Genomic DNA, 17,022 nt, shown 5'->3' on the forward strand with positions numbered 1-17,022 from the left:
ATATTTCTAGTCTATGTGTCCTCTACCCAAGTTTAATTAAATCTCGGGTGTTTAAGAACTTCCAGAAAGGTACAAATAAAGTTCATATGTACAAACTTCCACCCAGCTATATCATAAAATAAGAAAAGAAGGTCTTGGTGAGATCTTAGTTATTTTATAAGTGCCCCTGCCATTGAATGATACTGGTTAAATAAAGAAGGTTCATTAAAAATTGTGAAGTGATCTGACTGCATGCAATGCATGCTGCCTATTACAGTCCTCTACCCCATGCTGTGTGCCAGCATTTAAGAGGATTGGGAAGACTTTGTTGAACGTATACAGCGCAGCAGTGAAATCATTAAAAGACAAGAACAAAGATTCTGTGAGATCAGGTTAAGCACTCAGTGTCCTTGATGAGCATGGGGAAGACAGAAGTGCAAATTTTACAGTCTTTCTCACAGATGCAAAGAAGAATGAAATATTATTTTTCTATCCCCAACTAAAAGGAAAATGCTTAAAAAAAGGTTTAGATTAGGAAAACAGAAGTCTACCATAAGTAAATTACAACAAATAATAAGAAAAAAATATTTGTAGTATCATTTTGTGATGCAATTAACAGTTACAGGAAATATCTCAATAGGGGTGGAAAATATTCCAATATTTTATTGTATATGTAAAAAGCACTAATTGAATGACATAGGGCAGTGAGAAACAAATAATGAAGTTCAGGTCTCACTAGCTCGTATAGAGGGTGGGAGCTTCCCTTACATTCACACAGCACACCAGAGTTTTAACCCTGAGATGCCATATGGTTCCCCAAATGGAATCCCTACTAGAGGAAAGCCCTGAGCATCCCTGACTATAGCCAAAAACAAAAACAACTAATACCATTATCTTGATTATATAACGCCCGGTATGTCATGGTTCAAACAAGCATTATTTTTCAGCACTGATACATGAAAGCCACTTTTAAGACTTTCTCTACTCATTCATCAAAATATATTTTTTATGTTTTTACTCTTATCTTTATGGTTAAACTGAGATGAAGTCTGAGATTTTCCATTTTCTTTCTGTTCTCTGTATCACCCTATCTTTCTTATCGACAAACACCTGCATTTTTGTGGGACATTGGTAACAAAAGGGTCATGCTCTAGTGCTATTATAGTTTATAGTTCGGGATATTTGCTATATCCCAAAGCCCCATAGTTCACTTTTAGCATTCCAGGGGACTTTTTTTTAAGAAGGTAAAAATACTTCATGGACATCATATCAAAATCCAGAGGATTTGGTCCATCATCTCTTCCTGTCATGGCTGTATGTTCCTTCGGAAGCATTCCCACTAGGTTGAACAGACAACTTTAGTTAGTAACTTAGGTAAAATCAGCATTTTTAAAAAAGATTCACATTGAATCCCAAAAGTAGAATCTAGAATTAAAGTATTTTCTGTTGAGTGAATGTTTTTGAATAATATCCCATTCTTTTGATTGATCTTACATTACCACTTATTAAAATCACCTAGTTCCTATTTTCTCATACATACTTCATGAATATAAGAAGCTCAAAGATTAGTGATTATGCATAGCATTGAAATTCATGATGGTAAGCACTACATATCTTCCCCTTATTATTTGTGTGGATTTGCAGGATTATACAATAAATTATGTTATTTTACTTGCTCTTCAGTTAATTCTATTAGAAGCTGAGCTCATAACTTACAATGAAGCAAATTAAAGTTGGAGTGTTTTGTTTTCACTTTAGCTTTCCATAAATAATTATCGCTATATTATCTAATGCTGACTTCTCATAAAAGATTAATGCAGAACTACAGATGAAATGGGATTTTCATCAAATATAAAAGCCCATAAAAATGTATGCTTCCCAGGTGGTAATTTAAAAATACAAAATACAAAAAAAAAATCACTTGTGACTTAAAGCTGTTAATTCTCATTATAAAACTTATATCTTTGCTTTAAAAATATGCCTAAGAGCATAACCACTCTGTAAGAAGCAGGAAGTGTAAAGACATGTCTTAATAAAGTATAAAAACTCCTTATGACAATGCATTCCTACTTGTTTTTGTTGTTGTTAACACACATCATGGGAATACTGAATTACCATTGAATTACTGAATTACTGAATTGCCAAGTGTGCCTTGTTTTTAATGATGAAGTACCTACATGCTTTTTGGGTTTTCTAAAAGTTACAATGATGCAGCTTCATATCATAGAAACCAACTTGGTAGATAAAACAATAAATAGTACAAAATGCAACATAGGATATTTACAGACTTCTTAGCTTGGAAGTGATCTAATCAAGATGGTCTGCATTAAAGCATTTTTGCTACAAAAGTTATAAATTATACATAACACAGCATAGCATTAAAGCATTAACAATACAGATCTATCATTTGCTAAATTTAAAAAAAAATGGAAGTCTGGTTTTGCTACTATATTATGCACTGGCACAAATTTACAGTTAAAAGCATCTCAATACTATAAATCCTAATTTTTTTTGGTCACTTAGGTAAGGGAATATTTTAGGTATCAGCTGGTTGAGAGAGAGAGCATGTTGCCAACATCCACCAACCTTTGCTTTTGTTTTCCATAAATAAATGAATTGCGATGCCAAGTGTACATGCCCTTAAACAAGTAAAGGGAATCGTTCTCTTTGGATTTTCCTCCAGTTGTGTATGATGTCTTAAACTCTTAAAATTGAGTTTTACAGAAGTCCTGTTTCCATAAAATGCCTGAGAATATTGTTTAGCCTTTAACTACAAGTTTCCCCTGCATCATAGATCCAAGCTTATAATTCTCCTATATTCTATTTGTTAAGACTTCCCTAGGGCTTGCAAAACTGCCTTCTGTGAAGGTGTGGGTACGAGACGGGACATATGTAGTGTTATCCCAGGAAACAGCAGGGTTCATTGCAGCAATGGATGGTTGATTCTTCCCCCTTTACTAACAGCTCCTGCATTTTTACATTGTTTCCACCCTTGTCATTTATTTAGTATAATTAGTTAATGATTCATGCATTTGTGAGGACTGCTTCATATAGCCCATTTACATGCACCATGACAGTCAGATTTGTTTCAAAAAGCAACACTCTGGATAATGGGGCAAGTTACCCGTAAACATAACTTTGAGCAGCAACCAAAATCTATTTCAGAAGTAAGGAACATTATATTATTATATAGATTCTTCAACCCCAAATAAAGAAAGTACTAACTGTAGCTTTTTAGTTAGATTGTTGAGTGCACACTTAGGCAGAGGTAATAATATGAGTCTGGATACAAAGTTTTCCATAACTTTAAATTTGCATGAAGAAATTGCTACTGTCTTCCTTGTAAAATGGATTTAAATTGATCTGAATATATTCTTATAATATTGATAAATAATAAAATTGATGATATTTTCTTTGTTACCCAGTCTTTAGGTTAGCAAAATATTAATTGAAAACTTGAAGATAAACAAATAAGAGTTTGATTTTTCTCAGAATCAAAATTTTAGAAGAAAATGAAGAATATTTTGGTGATATCATTGATTGTATTTCAGTAACCAGTTAAATGATCACGTAGAGGGATTGGAGAAATAGTTCGGAGGATAAAGCACATGTCTTGCTTGTGGCTGGCATGGCCAATCTGGCATTCGTGTGGTGATTTGCATCCTGGTAGGAATGATTCATCAGCACAGAGCCAGGAGTAAGTCTCAAGAAGAGTCAGGTGGCCCTATACCTAAAGAAAACAAAATAAAACAAAATGACCATGTAGATTTTCCAGTGATTTTCCATATGTGAAAGGTGCGTTTGTGACTCTTTCATTACCAACAGTAGAGAACGCACAACTCCAACAAACCCCCAGCCAACTGGGAGACCTAATGAAAAAGGAAAGAAGCTCATGTTTGTGAAGGTCACAATTCAAGGGACTCATAGCCCCTGAAGACTAGGATTCAAAGACTAAATGTCAAAAGTTTCTAACACTGCCCTGGTACACAAATCAGGCATTAGTAGAAAACATATTCCAGCTGAAGTACTTATAAGGACAGGTTTTATGTAAAGATGAGTTCTCAGGTAAGTTCAATAGAGCAAAAAGAAAGGAGCAAGAGAGCAATCTGAAACCTACAACTGAATCAAATATTTAACCAAAAACTCATAACCAGACTAATACAAAAACTCACTCATTATCTATTTCTCTTCATTAATAAATCATTTTTAACTTGCAGAAAAATTACAAAGCATGGAAGAGAGGCCAGGAGAGAGCGCACTGCATATAAGGCACATGACTTTCCCAAGTCCAACCCCTGGCCATCTTTAGGGTCCTCTGAGCCTCGCTGGGAGAGACCCCTGAACACAGAGCCAGGAGTAAGCTCTACGCACAGCCATGTGTGGCCCCCAAAATAAAACAAAACAAAACAATGAAATGGCAAAAAAAAAGAGCAGGGAGTCAAACAAGCAAAGATACAAAACGACCAAAGAGATCAAACCACCTTGACATCAAAGTTGGAAATATTAGAGTGCAGATTTAAAATATCCAAACCTTCATGTCTCTGATCATATGCTTGACTCTGGCATATCTACTGATGGGGCTTCAAAAGCACTTTACAGTTGTGTTCCACTTTCAAGTGCTCTTTTATGGTCTTCCCATTACCACTATTGAGCACCCCCATCTCTTTAGTTACTCTCTGATTATTTCACATCTACTTTCCCAGTGACTCCCCCGTCACCCACTTCCCATTGGACTTTCATTAACACAGATACAAAAATCCACCAAAAAATATGTTGGAAGATAAAGAGGCTGGAGACATAGCATTGGAGAGACAGGTGTGCTCCAGACATATGCAATGAACCGAGATCCTTACTCAGCATACTTGGACCCTAAAAGACGTCCCCCCCCCATACACAGACATACACTGTTGGGCACCAGCAGTCCCGCAGTGAGGACCGGGATGCTGAATCCTCCACCTGGCTGGATTCTGAGTATCCTACAGAGTGTCTCTGGGAAAACAAGCACCCACCCCCAAACCTAGGAAACCCCGATTCAACAGAGTACAGAAACGTGAAATACCACAGCTCACTATTAATAGTATGTACAATCAAGGTGCTTACGGTTTAAAATCAATTTAATCTTCCCTACCTAAAAGTTAATGAAGAACAATCACACATTCACAGAGGTGAAAACGTACTTGGCATATTTGCACACTCCTTAATGACACTCTCAGAACTCATAAATAGAACGAAACTATTTCTATTGAAACTATCCCAGTTTGGCAAAGTATAGTTACAAGAAATATGCAAGTGGTGGATACGACCAAAAGCTTTGTCTTTAAGAACAAGAGAAGCATTAGGATCCGATCTAACAAATCTGTTTTAATACTAAACTGCACTTGCTGGAGAGAGGGTACAGGGGTGAGACACTCACCTACCATATCTCTGACCGAAGTTCAATCTGCAGCACCATGAATTTTCCTCTGAGGCCACCAGGAGTGATTCCTGAGCACAAAATAGGACCGCTGAGCACTGTGGGGTGTATTCATCCCCCAATATAAAATAAAATATTTTAAATAAATTAAAACTGAAAGTTGTAACTCATTTGGTAAGACAGCAAAATCCAGTAATTCTGTAGAGTGGCACATGCTCTGATACTTTTATAAAAACTCAAAGAGTAAATAATTTAAAAATAAAATTCTCCTGAATTAATTTTAATATGTAAACATATAGCAAGGTTACAGAATGTAAGACAAATATATAACCTGTATTTGCTTTCCTAGGTATCAATAATAAATTACCTAATTCACCATAAAATAAAATTACTTATACAATAAATAAGAAATAAAACAATGAGTTACACTTAAGAGTCTTGCATACTAAAATTATCAAAACATCCTCTACTATGTTCTTCTAAAATTAAGGGTTGTTTTGTTTGTTTTAGGAATATTTATTTTGCTTTTCTTTTTTTTTAAGTTTTTATTCATTTTTAAAAGTTGAATCACTGTGAGATACTGTTGCAAAGTTGTTCATGATTGAATTTCAGTCATGCCATGTTCCAACACCCGTCCTTTCACCAGTGTACATTTCCCACTGAAAAATTGAGTTTTGATGAATATTATCCATACCAAAGTAAGAGTTTGGTGAAGCATTTATTTTCCACTTAGAGTTTGACTAGACATAGTGTCACTATTTTTTAAGGAAAGATATGGGCAAAAAGTAAAAATAATATATTTACTCATTTGAGAAAACCAGGATAAAGTTATGGGAAATGCATGACGTGTCTAAAGATAGAGTTATTATTGCATATGGAAGTGGCACAGAGGTATCTGAAACTCACACAGATACTTGTATAAAGTTTTATTAGCATATATGTGAATTTATGTGACAGAATGTGCAAATAATCATATTCTGTGTGATGTGCTGTAATATATAATGTGATTTCCTTGCATCTAGAGGTCAATTTGGAAAAAATACATGTATTTATTATATATATTTTATACAGAATTGATATAATATTAGCTAAAAATAAGATAAAAGCTTTCATGGCTTGTAAAATTATTTACAAAAGAATAATTAACAATGTTTCCAATGAAGGAAGTAACTAATATAACTTGTGGTTCATAGTATTGCTGTGATATGAGTATCTGAACTATAGTCACTTTCTTATAAGCTCAACACTTATACAACTGTGAGAAAATATATGATGGGGAATTTGGAATGCATGTACATTTTGATTGCCTTAAAGTAACATAGTGACATGCTACATAGCTATAGGCTCCAGGGACTGAGTTATCTTTAGAGAAATGAGTGAAACATATCTTGTTAAAATATGTTTGCTTTGTGGAAGCTTTTAAATATGTAGTCTTCCCAATGACAAATGGGTGAGTAATTTTATCATTTTTTCTTTACTTCTCTTTAGAGTTAAGAAAAATTTTCTATTTTGATTTTCATTATGATTTCCTTGAAATATTTAGCATATATACCCAAAACGTCTATGTAAACAGGAATTAAAATAGTTGATACTTTCTTTAAATGTGTTGCTTCGTCCATTTAGGCTTAAGGAGAACACGTTTTTCTACAGGAAAATCTGAACAGATTTAGGTGGGGACATTGAAAGCCCCATACTGTGTTCTGAGCCAAATTCATAATGGTTCTCATTATACTGCCACAAAACATCGGGGGATTGTCTTTGCCATATGCAGAGTTGAAGATCACTTGAGTTACTCACATAATATGGGATTAGTATGTTTTGATATTATTTCCTCCAGATTTAGAATTCAGTGTCACTGTATTTTTTAAGTAGTTTTATGTGTAATGGAAAAGCTTATCCCTTTTACAGACTTCCCATTCAGACAATTCCTTCTGACTGATCACACTGTGATCTCTTCAACCAGTTCATTACTTCTGCTCCTCACGGGTAAAATCCGGCTTGGACAAATCTACCCATTTCTCCTCATTCTGAGTCCAGGAACATTGGAGTCTAAGGTGATTTGAAAACCATGTAACTTAGTGTCTAGTTTATGGACAGCCAAATGTGAATGATTGTACAACTGTTGCCTGAGAAGAAAACTAACACATGTTACAAAAATAATTGAACAAAAATATATGCGTACACTTATAGTATGTGCATGCACATACATGTATGCGAAACCTTTCATTGTCTGTGTAAATACATAAGCACCATTGTTTTCTGTGCATACGTTGTCTGCTCTTTCTTCTCTGACATCTCCTAGTAATGCACTGATCCTGTTGATGCTGTATCATATACGAGCTGAGTTGAAAATGTTGTCCCTGACATCTACACCATGGAACACTATGCAGTTGCTAGGAAAAATGAACTCACGAGATGTTCTTGTACATGGATGGACATGGAGAGTAGCATGCTGAGTGTAATGAGTCAGAAGAAAGGGGCAGACACGGGGTCATTGCACTTATGTGTGGGGAGCATAAAAAAGATAACCGCAGTATGAGAATAATACCCAGAGTCAGTAGGAACTAGGGCCTGGAGTGCTGGTTCCTGGAAAAAACCTTACCACAAGGGAGAGGGGGAGTGCAGTCAGGACAGAGAAGGGGCCACTGTGAAAATGATGCTTGGAAATGACTGCTCTGGACCAAAAGTTAGTGCTGAAAGGAGGCCAAGTGGTATGCGCAATGTCCTTTCAGAACAGTATTGAAAGCCAAAGTGTCAAAAAGAAAAATCAAAGAGAGAGCAGAGAGAGAGAGAAAGAGAGAGAAAAGAAAAGTGTCTGCCACAGAGGAAGACTGCAGGGCCAGGGTCAGGGGTGGCAAGGGAAGGAAAGTGGGGACATTGGTGGCAGGAAATACCCACTGGAGAAGGGATGGGTGTTGGAATATTGTTTGTCTGAAACTCAATTATGAGTAACTTTGTATCTATGTATCTCATTGCAATTTAATAACAATTATATTGGTTTATAGCTGATCCATGGATAAATATAGACATACATGATTATTATACTTAAACATAATTTTTTGCTTAAATGTATGGGGAATGAAAGTTTAGAATTATTAATATTGTATGAATTAAAATGTCATTTATAGAGATCAGTTAGCTTTGCCTCTCTTTTTTTAATAGCATAGAACAAACTATAAATGCTATATTTTTATGCATAGAAAATGATAATGGATCTACTATAAATAGCATTTCTAAGATTATATTATTAAAGATAAATTATAATTATTTATTAGTCACCTTCCTTCTTTTTCCTTTCAAACTGATCTTCAATCAACTTATTTGTTATTTTTTATTTTTATTTATTTATTTATTTATTTTGCTTTTTGGGTCACACCTGGCGATGCACAGGGGTTATTCCTGGCTCTGCACTCAGGAATCACCCCTGGCCGTGCTCAGGGGACCATATGGGATGCTGGGATTTGAACCCGGGTCGGCCGCGTGCAAGGCAAACGCCCTACCCGCTGTGCTATCGCTCCAGCCCCTTGTTATTTTTTAATAGATGCATGAATAGTTTCAAATCTACTGAGAAATCTCAGGATTCAAGCATATCACAGAGCTCAAGTTTATCTGTTTATGAATCTCCACAAGAACCCATCACTGTCAGTAAAAACATGAGACGTAATGAAAGCAATAATAAATACTAATGATAAACACAGACACCAGGATTTACTTTACAACAACTTAAACTCAGTGACATAGGAAATCTATAGGATGTTGCTTTCTACTTCCAACCACAAATATTTATGTAGGAATCACAGTTACATGGGAAATTTACAGAACAAATGTACATATATATGCTACTCAAAAAAGACATAGGCATTCAATTCCCTTATTTAAATACTTTAAAAAAAAAACTAAAATCAGTTGATATATTTTTTTATTATCAAAGAGAGTGACACACTATCACTCTATACCCTCCTTATCATCATCATAATCCCATTGATCGTCTAATTTCTCAAGCAGTCTCAGTAACGTGTCCATTCGCCCTAGCCCTGAGATTTTAGAAGCCTCTCTTTACTCGTCCTTTCCAATGGTGCTGCATTGGAAGCTCTTTCAGGGCCAGGGGAATGAGACCCATCCTAGAGTATAAAATATGAATTCTCTCCTAGAGTATCAAATAAGGAGAAAGAAAATAATAGCAGCAGAAGAGGCTCAGAATCAAATTTAGAACTTCTGAAGCTAGCAAGTAGGAAGAGGGTAGAGTTTTGACCTGGGTCTCAGACCTGATGGCTAACACCACGCACACAACAGCCAAGTCTGACCAAGCCTGGATGATTCTGTCATGTGTCTTGAATCATTTCTTTATTGATTTCCAGTGCAGGTTGGGCTATGCCTGAAAGATGAAGAGACTTAAAGAGAGAGATTGTACAGGATAAAGCATTTAAAGCATTTGCCTTACACAAGGCCCACCTGGATTTGATCCCATGAACCACATGTTATCCCTCAGGTCCAGAGTCAAATGTAAACCCTTAACACTGTCTTGTGTGTCTCCCTCCAAAAAACAAAACAGAAAAGCTGGAGAGACCCACTGGTGTTCCAAATTTCCCAAGACAAACCACGGCAAATGGGGAAGTCATAACATAAGAACTCATCATATAAGTTATCTCTTCTTTCAACAAAATTGACTTTCAGAAGTAACCCTCTAAAAATAGTCACAGTTCAGAATAGCAGGCATGGAAGATGATAAAAAAGAACACACATGCAGAACAGATTTTGTGGTTGCAGTTTTCAGAAATTTCTTAATTTACTTTTATTCTCACAAAGTAGTTTATAATCATTTATCATATTTAATGTCCCAACACCAATCCCATCACCATTACACCATCCCAGCCCACCATTACACCATATTTCAAATTTTTTACCCCAACCCCCATTGCCTGTCCCCCAAGCAGGACCTAAATAACTTATTTTGTATTGCCTGTTATGAATAATCTGCTAAAAATGATCCAAAAAATTTTTCCTTAAAGAAAAGGTGTGAAGATTGTTGTATTTCACCATGGAGCCTTTGAGTCCTTGTCTTGGCATGTCAGTGTTGTAGAGTATGAGATGTTGTGAGGCAGTGAATGTGGCTCTGTGCTGTAGGAATTCTAAAATCTTAATTACGGTGATACAGCTAAGGTTAATTTTTATAAACTGGATGGTGACTTGGGGTTCAGAGGCATCTCTGTGGCGTGTTGCTCTCTTGTGACTCTCTTCTGAGACATTTATTTGTGAGTCTGGACCATGGCCTTCATTAGCTTTTAAAGCACCAGAGGCAGCTTGTGGGCATGACTGCCAGGGTACCAGAAACAGGGAGGTGGGGAAAGGTCACCCAATCCTGACTCCTTGGGAGCCTGGAGATTTCAGCCTCAAGTCCCGCACACCTGGGTCTTTCCGCAGATTCACTCATGGGTCAGTCCCCCCACCTGCCCTCCTCAGCATTGTCCCAGACCACACAGCCTGGTGCAGGGCCCAGAGCCCTCTCTGTGGTGTGTGTTGCTTTAATAAAGTCCCTTTGTATTAAAACCTTTAAACAACAACCAGGAGATGCTTGCTAAGACAATTTTATAGTTTAACTTAAAGATCTCTGCAAAAGGATTTCTTCAATTCTCAAAACCTCTTGGATACTCTGGCCATCAGCTGTTTGGGAACTGAGCTTCCACCTTCCTCTCTGATATGTATTTTCACGGTGATTTTTGTTTTATTTTGCAATTATTTTTGCAGATGTCCCCCTATGGAAAGTGCAATGTTGGGAGCTGGTTTCTACACTGAAGGCAGAGACCCCCTGAACTTTTGATATACAGCTATATCCAGGGATTCCAGGAGCAATCCAGGTATGTTAGCTAACAGCACTGCTTTGGGAGTAAAAAGGAACATTTTAGCCACTGGGGCCTCTCTTGGGAACATTTCTTAATATATTGACATCCTTGAGCATGACACAAACAATACAAAAGCACAGCAACCAAGCTTCTTTCTCTGTGGGCCGAGGTTGCTAAGAATGTCCAATAGGCTTATAGTTAGAAATAAAAATACTATTCTTAGTATATTAAAGTGAGTTTTCTGTTGGTCCTTCGACCCCGAGATTGAATTCTTTCCCTTCAGAACGCCTTCCTAATTTTCTTCTGTCTGCAATAGTATAGGAAACTCCAGGCTCCCAGAATTGAATATTTTACAGTCCCCAGTGGATCTCAAGAAGCAGTCCCCTCCGCATAACTCTGTTCAATTGAAATTCATTAAAATGATTCTTCTGGGTTGCTTTATCACACATGATCTATGTGTTTTCATACAGCAGGCAAAGGAAACCCGGCATTAGGTCCTCTTCCCACCCCTTTGTATCGAAAGCACAGCCCCGGGCCTCCGTGCATGGAGTCTGCTCTCCAGATCTCGGGACCTGCTTCCGTCTTCCTCCTCCATTAAGAGCCAGATGTTACGCAGCCGTGTGCCAGTGGTGGATTTATGGGAGCTTTGAGGGAAGGTGGATGGTTGAAATAAAAATAGGAAACTCGAGGACCAAGCATGCAGGTGCTCATGGAGGCTTCAGGGAGGCTGGGCTTTGTTTTGATAGTCGAGTCTCTCGGCTGGGGCTGGTGCCATGTGGAAGACTGTGAGCTTAGGCAACGCTCTTCCACATACACATGCCAATATTAACAGGGGCAGTGGACACTTTTTCTGAAACTGTGTGAACCAGGTGAAATTACCCTTAAAATATTTCTGAGAGCAGAGTAGTCTGTAACTGAATCATTAAACATTATAGTCATATTATACCAGTGGTCTAAAGAAAGATTAAATATGATCAGGATTGCCAAAAATTAAAAATATCTCCTAGCATCTTTTCAAGCTCCTGTTTCATCATTGTTTCTTTTTTCCTTTAGACCATTTTTATTAAGTAAACGTGCCATTGAAAATAAAGCTTTCAAAAGTTAATTTACCTTTCCTCTAGGATCAGGCACGAGACAAGGATGCCCACTCTCACCACTTCTCTTCAATATAGTACTGGAAGTACTTGCGATAGCTGTTAGACAAGAAAAAGAGATTAAGGGCATCCAGATAGGGAAGGAAGAAATCAAACTCTCACTATTTGCAGACGATATGATACTATATCTATAGAAGCCCAAAGCCTCTACTAAGAAACTCTTAGAAACAATAGACTTAAACAGTAAATTTGCAGGTTACAAAATCAATACCCAAAAATCCATGGCCTTCCTATATGCAAACAATGAGACAGAGGAAAGGGACATGAAAAAAGCAATCCCATTCACAATCGTGCCCCAGAAAATCAAGTACCTCGGAATCAGCCTAACCAAGGAAGTAAAAGACCTCTACAAAGAAAACTATAAAACGCTACTCCATGAAATCAAAGAGGACATGAGGAAATGGAAACATATACCTTGCTCATGGATAGGGAGAATCAATATTGTCAAAATGGCAATACTCCCCAAAGCATTATACAGATTCAACGCGATCCCTATAAGGATACCCATGGCATTCTTCAAAGAAACGGAGCAAGCAATCCTAAAATTCATATGGAACAACAAACGTCCACGGATAGCTAAAACAATTATTGGGAAAAGACGATGGGAGGCATCACCCTCCCCAACCTCAAACTTTACTACAAAGCAGTAACAATTAAAACAGCATGGTACTGGAACAAAGGCAGACCCGCAGACCAAATGGAACAGGGTGTAATATCCCTACACACAACCCCAAATGTATGATCATCTAATCTTTGATAAGGGAGCAAGAGATGTGAAGTGGAACAAGGAAAGCCTCTTTAACAAATGGTGTTGGCACAACTGGACAACCACAAGCAAAATAATGGGCTTAGACCTCGACCTGACACCATGCACAAAAGTCAGATCAAAATGGATTAAAGACCTCAACATAAGATCACAAACCATAAGGTACATTGAAGACAAGGTCGGCAAAACCCTCCATGATATTGAAGATAAAGGTATCTTCAAAGATGGCATGGAACTAAGCAATCTAGTAGAAACAGAGATCAACAAATGGGACTACATTAAACTAAAATGCTTCTGCACTGCAAAAGATACAGTGACCAAAATACAAAGACTATCTACAGAATGGGAAAGGTCATTTACACAATACCCATCAGATAAGGGGTTGATATCAATGGTGTATAAAGCACTGGTTGAACTCTACAAGAAGAAAACATCCAACCCCATCAGAAAATGGGACAAAGAAATGAACAGAAACTTTCCCAAAGAAGAGATACGAATGGCCAAAACGCACATGAAAAAGTGCTCTACATAACTAATCATCAGAGAGATGCAGATCAAAACAACCATGAGATACCACCTCACACCACAGAGACTGGCACACATCCAAAAGAACAAAAGCAACCACTGTTGGAGAGGATGTGGGGAGAAAGGGACCCTTCTACACTGCTGGTGGGAATGCCGACTGGTTCAGCCCTTCTGGAAAACAATATGGACGATTCTCAAAAAATTAGATATTGAACTCCCATTTGACCCAGCAATACCACTGTTGGGAATATATCCCAGAGAGGCAAAAAAGTATAATCGAAACGACATCTGCACATGTATGTTCATCGCAGCACTGTTTACAATAGCCAGAATTTGGAAAAAACCTGAGTGCCCTAGAACAGATGACTGGCTGAAGAAACTTTGGTACATCTATACAATGGAATACTATGCAGCTGTTAGAAAAAAATGAGGTTATGAAGTTTGCATATAAGTGGATCAGCATGGAAAGTATTATGCTAAGTGAGATGAGTCAGAAAGAGAGAGACAGACATAGAAAGATTGCGCTCATCTGTGGAATATAGAATAATAGAATAGGAGTCTAACATCCAAGAATAGTAGAAATAAGTACCAGGAGGCTGTCTCCATGGCTTGGAGGCTGGTCTCTCATTCTGGGTAACTCAGAGAAGGGAACACCAAGTAAAATGTGGTCGGAGGTCATGTGGGGGAAGGGTGACACGTGCCAAATGTAGACTAGAGACTGAACACAATGGCCATTCAACACCTTTATTGCAAACCACAACACCTAATCAGAGAGAGAGAACAAAAGGGAATACCCTGCCATAGTGGCAGTGTGGGGTGGGGGGAGATGGGACTGGGGAGGGTGGGAGGGACGCTGGGTTTACTGGTGGTGGAGAATGGGCACTGGTGAAGGGATGGGTTCTCGAACTTTGTATGGGGGAAACATGAGCACAAAATGTATAACTCTGTAACTTACCCCCACGATGATTCACTAATAAAAATAATAATAATAAAAAAAATTTAAAAAACTGGTTCGAACTTTTAAAATATTAGTTAGCATTTATTGTTATGCTATATAAAGTTTTAAAATAGTCAAAAAAAGTTAATTTGTAAAATACTATATTATATTAAATGATTTGAATTTCCTTGTTTACATGGGCTAAAAATCATCACTGTATCACTGTCATCTTGTTGTTCATCGATTTATTTGAACGGGTACCAGTAATGTTTCCCTTCATCCTAGCTCTGAGGTTTTAGCAGCCTCTACTTACTCATCTTTCCCAATTAATGGAGGCTCCATTCAGGGTCAGGGGAATTAGACTGCTATTGTTACTGTAGTTGGCATATTGAATACGCCACGAGGAGCTTGCCAGGCTCTTCCAAGGGTGGGATACTCTCAGTAGTTTGCTAGGGTCTCCGAGAATCTCTTGCCCCCGTGCCTGACTGTCTTCACTGGGACCCCTCAGAGGGGGTGGACTTCAGTTTCCTTCCCCACCCCGAGCAGAGCCCCCACAGCCTAAGACCTCCAGAGCCAAGCCACAGCCATGCTCAAGGCCCCTCTCCACACGTTCAGACGAGCCTCACACATGAAGGAACCGACGGAGGAACCCAGGTGAGTGGAACCCCCGGCTGAGATCTCCAAGACTTCTCAAATCAGGACTGGGCCTCTTCTGCCCAGATCCCCCATTTTCCAGTAGCTAGGCAGTCACACCCAGGCACTGCCCCCGGCACCATGTAATCCCACCAAGGGCCAACATCCAGAGACTATAAAACCAGCACGACATCTCCTGGGAGAACCTGGCAAGCTACTGAGAGTTTCCTGCCTGCATGGGAGAGCCTGGCAAACTCCCCGTGGCATATTCATAGGCCAAAACCAGTAATAATGATGGGTCTCATTCCCCCAACCCTGAAAAAGCCTCCAATGCGGCACCATTGGGAATGATGAGTAAAGAGATTCTAAAATCTCAGAACTAGGTCAAATGGAGATGATACTGAGACCACTCGAGAAATTTGATGATCAATGGGATGGTGATGATGATGATGATGATGATGATGATGATGATGATGATGATGATGATGATATATTTTCCTTTATGATGATGTGTCCGGGAATATGTTCACTCATGCATGAGGCTCTACCCAAGCGTGTGGAAAGCGTTTTGGAGCATGGCGGCTATCTTGGTGGTGGAGGTTTCATGCTGCGGCTGGTCCCTTGGGGTGGGGAAGGCTCTCACCTACCCCACTCTGGGGCACCCCTGGTGTGGAATCCGGTGGTATGCTTATGGGGGTCTCATTTTATGCTCCCTTCTCTTCTGGGAGAAGCTGCCCTGAGTTCTGGAGGGTGGCTGATGAGATTATCTGGTTCCAGCAGGAGGTGGCTTGTGGGTGTGACCCCTGGGTCACCGGAAGCCAGCAGAGGATCTCTGCTCCTGAGTCCCAGTAAGCCCAGAGTCCACGGTCACAAAGTTCCGCATTACCTGGGTTCCGTGGGTCTTTGCTCATGTGTGAGGCTCAGCCCGAGCGTGTGGAAAGCAGCATGGACCGTTGGGGCAGTTGGGTGGTGGAGGCTGGCTGCCAGGGCTGGGTCCCTTGGGGCGGGGAGGGCTCTCACCCGACCCCCTCTGGGGAGCCTCTGGGCTAAAAATCATGTAGCAATTAAATCATTAGCAACTGACTCATTGATTTATCCTCTGATAATTCCATTTGCCATTTTTTAAAGTTCTGTTGAAGCAAGCAGTATTAAATGAATTTGCTATATGCCTGCCGATGGGGGGGAGGTGCATAGGCTGGGTGATGACAGGGACCCTGGGAACACTGGAGAAAGGATTGGGATTGCAACACTCTGTCTGGAACAATTCTACTACAAACATCTTTGTAAATTGCAATGTCTTAATAAAACATAAATTTAGAAAATAAACAAAAAATACATTATAAATGTAGATACCTCACATTCAATATTCCAGTATAACGTCTTTATCTAAGCCTTGAAAGAAATAAGAAAAATGTACTTGGTGTTGAAGTTTCCTTCGGGCCTCCCCTCCCTAATCACATTCCTATATTTTCTTCTCTAAAGACTATTGGTTTTCCTTTAGCATTTGTCTTTATTACAATTATTAGATTGAGGGGCTGGAGAGATAGCACATTGGGTAGGGTGTTTGCCTTGCATGCAGCCAACCTGGGTTTGATTCCCAGCATCCCATATGGTCCCCCAAGCGCTGCCAGTAGTAATTCCTGAGTGCATAAGCCAGGAGTGCATGACCCCAAAACAAACAAAAAAATATTAGACTGACTTGAAATATAAAAACTTAATAGACTGCATAAACAATAACATGCCACTTCTGTCTCCATTCACTGTATCACTGTCAT

Source organism: Sorex araneus, chromosome 1 (genome assembly GCF_027595985.1).
Source record: "Sorex araneus isolate mSorAra2 chromosome 1, mSorAra2.pri, whole genome shotgun sequence".
Classification (NCBI taxonomy): domain Eukaryota; kingdom Metazoa; phylum Chordata; class Mammalia; order Eulipotyphla; family Soricidae; genus Sorex; species Sorex araneus.